The sequence below is a fragment of the Diospyros lotus genome, chromosome 15, assembly GCF_014633365.1.
Source record: "Diospyros lotus cultivar Yz01 chromosome 15, ASM1463336v1, whole genome shotgun sequence".
In the NCBI taxonomy this organism is placed as follows: Eukaryota; Viridiplantae; Streptophyta; class Magnoliopsida; order Ericales; family Ebenaceae; genus Diospyros; species Diospyros lotus.
Window position 1 is genome coordinate 32320065 of NC_068352.1, and position 6204 is coordinate 32326268.

The following is a 6204-nucleotide window of genomic DNA, read 5'->3' on the forward strand; positions in this document are numbered from 1 at the left end:
CGAAAAGTTTGGTTAAACATTAACCAATGAATCTTGAATTATTACAATAAATATTATCTAAAAGAATTTTAATTTTACGAAATTTAACAAAGTTTTATACTCCTTTATAAATATATGAGCTCTTATTTTAAAAGAGATATGTCTCTAATACTAGTTTTAATACGATTTTTAAGTATTTAATATCTGACTTGTATATTAGACTATTTGCGTAGAGATTTTTTTGAACTCTTTGATCTTTCTTTTTCTTACAAACTCTAAACGGTTTGGTGACCTTTCTTGTCAATAAATTTATTATTGTATTTAAAAACAACAAATAAACATCTAATTATTTAAAAGTCAAAAAAACTCTATTTCTATTTCCTAAAAGTTGGAAGACATAAGGACAGTGAGAGTGATAAATAAAATATCATACTTAGTTTTCATACTTATCTTTAAAATAACAAGTAACTAGTGAGAGTGATAAATAAAATATCTTTTTTAACAAGAGTTTTATTATCTAGTGTTTACACTTGTTAAGATATATATTTAATGTATTTATTTTTAATATTTTTATTAATTAATAACAAATATATTATATTTTAAAATACTTTATTAAACAATAAAAATATTTAAATATTAAAAATTAAGTACACACACCTTAACCATTCAAACCTTTTTTTGTAAATAAAAATTTTATTAAAAAAAACCAAAAAAATGTCTACGACTTTAAACTAGGGCATACTTCAACTCTCAAAATCAAAAACCACACCAAAAGATCTAAGAAATTAATAAAAAAAATATACAATCCTCCTAATATTAAGAGAAAAAAATATGTACAAACTTGACTTTATTCATCGAAAATTAACAATTGTACTACTAATATCAAGATACTCATCAAAATAATTACTTAAAGTGTATAAATATACTCATAATTTAAGTAACCATGAGTATTAGCATTTATACAACAAATACTAAAACATGATTGATTAATGATTTAATAACTTTTATTTAGAGAACTTAGATGAGTTTTTTCTTTCCACGTCTAATTATAATTAAAAAATAATAAAATATCTAATCATAAGTGAGTCAAATACACCATAGACATTGTCTAAATAAAAAAAGTTATTATTATAACTGAATTTACCTCTTGACCACATCTAAGTCTAAATATGAACAGTTTGGGCGGGTTGACCCGGCCCGAGTTGTCTGTGTCATCCACAATATTAATCATAAGTACAAGAGGCTGGAGGTAGACATGGCCAAAATTGAACCGGACCGGCGGTTCAAACCGGAACCGGACCGGCCAGAACCGGACCCGGGACCGGCCGAACCGGAACCGGAACCGGAACCGGACTGAACCGGCGAAATTCGGTCCGGTTCTGGTTCAAGGTTCCGGGGAATCGGAACCGCCGGTTCTGGTTCCGCGGTTCCGGTTCCGCGGAACTGGAACAACCCCCCCTCCCCCCGTGCAGCACCCCTCCCCCCCCCCCCAACGGTCCAAAATTGGACCGTTGGCAGCCAACGGTCCAATTCCAATTTTATTAATTTTTTTTTTAATTTTATAATTCCTATCTATATATACCCCTCCCTCCCCCACTCATTTTTCACACTTTCTCTCTCTCTCTCTCTCTCTCTCTCTCTCTCTCAAGTCTCAAGCTATTATTCTCTCAATTTTGTCTCTCATTTAATATTTCAATTTCAATTTCTTCAATCTTCTCATTTTGTTATTTATCAATTTATTCAATTATATTGTTAATTATTTATTACTTGTTACTATATTATTTTATCATTATTATATTTTTTTATTATCATACTTTTTTCAAAAAAATGGCAAGTGAAGGTAGAAATTTTGAAAATATTGAAAATGTTGAGTTTGAAACTCAAAATTTTCAAACACAAGAGAGTGAAACTCAACAAAAGGGAGGTGGAAAAATTTCTACTTCTGATATTTTTAATATTCATTTCAAGAAAACACCAAAAGGAGATGGTAAATTTGATGTATCTTGTAATTATTGTAATCAGGTATACAAATTCAAGCAAGGAGGTAGATATGGTACTTTCGCCCGACATTTGCAAACAAAGCACCTGCTCAAGGTTGGATTGAGCCGCGATCAAACACAAATATCCGGGTTTGCTACCTCTTCAAACTCTCCTCAATTATTTCATTATAATGAAGCTAATTGTAGGTCTGGTTTAGCTGAAATGGTAGCAATTGATCATTTATCTTTTAGTTTTGGTGAAAAATTAGGTTTTACTCGATTTTGTCAAAACTTTGTTAATCCTAGTTTTAAATCAAGTTTGCCTCAATGATTGGGAAAGAGCTAACATGCGACGTCAAGAAGAACTTATCCATTCATCATCATCTGACGAATGGGTTAATGATGGTTCAACAACGGCGACTTCCGACTCCAATGAAGATGCGTAGGATCCAAGTCCATATTTTATTTTTTTTCACATTTGTAAAAATTAATTACTTGTATTACATTTTTGTTGTAATTATTTTTTAATGAAATTAAGTCTAATTCTATTTTTTATTTTTTATTTTTCACATTTGTAAAAATTAATTACTTGTATTACATACTTGTTTAGTTGTTTTAATTATTTTTAATGAAATTATTACTTATATTTCTTCAATTTTTAGTAGTGTTTTTTTATTAAAAATATGGTTGAGAATATTTATATTTACAATTACATTTAATAATTAAAAATCGAAACCAAACCGAACCGAACAACGGAACAAGAACCAAAATTGAATACAACAATATTTAAAAAAAATTAAAAAAATTCGGTTTGAACCAGAACCGGAACCGTTGACCGAACCGACTCAAACCGTTGACCGAACCGGTCCAAACCGTTGACCGAACCGGCACGAACCGGAACCGGAACCGAACCGTCCCAAACCGCCCTTGGGCGGTTCGGTTCAGGTTCAAAGATTTCTTGAACCGGAACCGACGGTTCATGAATCGTGGCCATGTTTAGCTGGAGGGCAAGACTTTGGGCCCTCATTGAATGGGCTTGGAAATCCCATTTGCCTATGGGCCTGAGCATCTGGCCGCTCACCATGTTCTTATTTCTTTTCTTGCTCCTCCTAAATAAAAAGGCTAAACCTATATTTTTATTCAATGTATTCTTATATATTTTTTTTTCATGTGATCACTTAATTTTTTTATTATTTTGATTATACCCTTATATCTATGTTTCGAATCAATTTAACCTCTATAGTTTAACATTTTTTTCTTGTGCCAATCCAAATTTTTTATTATTTCAATTACACTCTTAAATTTGTATTTTCAAGTTAATTTAACCTCTGTGCTTTAATGTAAATAGAATATAACATATATTTGTCATCTTACTTTATATATATATATTTTACAAACTCCAACCCACTTGACAACAACGTTTTCTATCAATAAATTTATTGTTGTGTTTGAGGAACAATATAATCCGTCTAAAGATAACTTATCATGAGTCCTTTAGGTTTTGAAAAAAAGCTTGGAACAATCAAAAATTAAGATTGAGGCTCAACTTAGAGTCTTGAAGGGTTAGGTCTACTAGAAAATTTGGCCCAAAATAACCCAAACAAGTATCAAGACAGGCCTAAACTCAAGCCTATGCCTATACTTAGCTCTCCTAGACTATTTAAAAGATCAAATTTAACTATCTACGTGACTTTATCTTGACTCATACCGACTCTTCAATCTATCTACATAAAGACACATATCTCAAAATTTAGGTATAATATTTATTGTATCATTTTCCAATATTGTGACTAATTTGAGCATAAAATGATTCATTAAGAGATGAAACCCTGCCCTTTTTTTTAGCTAGAAAAACCAATTTAGATAACCTCAACTCAACAATCAGCTGGACAACTTTAAAACAAAAAAAGACTAAAAAAATATATAATTATATCATGATTAATTATGCCCATCCATTCCACCAGAAATTCACCCCACTCATCCCCTCGCCCGATGCATTCGTCAACAAAAATATTAGCATCCAAAACATGAATTTATAATTCTCATTTTTTTTAAGGGTGTTTTGATAACACGAAAAATACATGAAAAATATCACATCCAGAGAATTGAATTTTATCTTTAGTGTTTGACACACTATATTTTTCATGAAATTGAATTTCATGGCACGGTTATTAAAATATATTTTTACCTCTTTTTTATGAAAAATTTTATCTAGGGAGAAGATGATTTTTATTTTCTATGCAAATTAAAAAATACTTTTCTTTCCAATTAATAAATACTATCAAAGACATCCTAAGAGTATAGAGAAGATTTTCCTGAAAAAATAAGAAAACATACAGGCTAGTGACATGGAAAACGGTGCTCTTGGAGAAGGAGCAATTACATGTCTGCATGAATTTCAAATATATATATATATATATATATTTGTTGTGACAATAAAATTTTTAAAGTTAACAAAATATTCAATGTAACGTTCTTATATTGATTTCATATCTCAACCTACTAATATCTTGTCTTATATTCATGATTTAATTTTTAATAAATTTAAAATTTTAAAAGTTATTTATTTTCATTAATTATTATCTATTGGGATTATAGATACATGAAAGACTATCAATGAGTTGTGACACTGCATTAATAAGACAAAATAGTATCGCTATTATAATAATTATTCTCTCTTATTTCTAGATGATTTTTGTTTTTCTTAAAGCAAAATATATATGATGTGTTATAGGTAAAAGTTTATTAAAAGATCAAAAAAGTTTAAAATCTCAAAATAAGTTTTTGGTCTAAAAATGTGTAATATTCCCCTAATTGGAAGGATCTCGAATAAATCGCAAACAAAATAATTTTGATACCATAAAATCCCTTAAAGAATAAATATTATCCATAATATTATAATTCTAATAGATCTCGAAAAGTCAGGATAAATGTTACTCATAAAAATCTTAATCTTAGTGGATCTCGAAATATTAGAATAAATATTATTTGGAAGAATTATAATTTTATAGAATTTAAGAAAGCTCCAAACTTCTCTATACATAGATGAATTCTTATTTCAAAAGAAGTATATTTCTAATACTAGTTTCAATACGACTTTTAAGTATTCAGTGTTTGACTTATGCATCAAAATGTTTGTGTAAAGATTTTTTTGAGCTCTTTGATCTTTCTCTTTCTTACAGATTCTAGGGGACTTGACGATGATGTTTTCTGTTAATAAATTTATTATTATATTTAAATAATAATAAATAAATATCTTATTATCTGAAAGTTAAAAAATTCTATTTATATTCCCTAGAAATTGGAAGACACAAGGAAAGCAGTCCAATTTAGAAAATGAAAGCCTGGTGTAACACATGCATTTAATTTTCATACTTACCTTTAAAATAACAACTAACTAGTGATAGTGATAGTGGTTACCAAAATAAAATATCTTTTTATCAAGAGTTTTATTATCAAGTGCTATTAAGACACTTATTAAGATATATTTAATGTATTTATTTTTAATATTTTTATTAATTAATAATAAATATATTATATTTTATTGAACAATAAAATTATTTAGATATTAAAAATTAAGTACACACACCTTAACGATTCAAACTTTTTTTTTTCTATATATAAAAATATTTTTAAAAATAACCAAAAAAATGTCTATAACTTTAAACTAGGCTATACCTCAAGCCTCGCAATAAAAAATCACATTAAAAGATCTAAGTAATTAATAGAAAATATATAATCCTCCTAATATTAAGAGAACAAATATATACAAATGTCAATAGAGAAATTCATCAACATCATCTTCTGAATCCATTCAACTTTCCAAAGAATTATGTTGATTATAGTCGTCCAAGGTTAACAATTGGGACAACTAATAACATGATAATCACCAAAATAATCACTTAAAGTTTATAAGTATAGTCATAGTTGATTGAGGTTGATAAAAGAAAAATTTTAAAATTGTAGAGGCTTAATTTGCCAAAAAGAGTCTAGCAAACAGAGATCCCTCGGTAAGCTTGGAAAGCATAAAAATGGAAGAGATATGCCATTTGTATAGATGGTCATTTACATGTGGGGAATATCGAGATAAATTGTAGATATTTTGAAGATAAATTGAAGCAATTTCTCGCGATAAATTGAAGCAAAATGGAAAAGGGAGACAGAAGACGGACTTGTGAGAAATCAACCAAACACCTCCTCCTTTACTCTACCCAAACCAACCAACCACCAATCTCAATCAGTGATC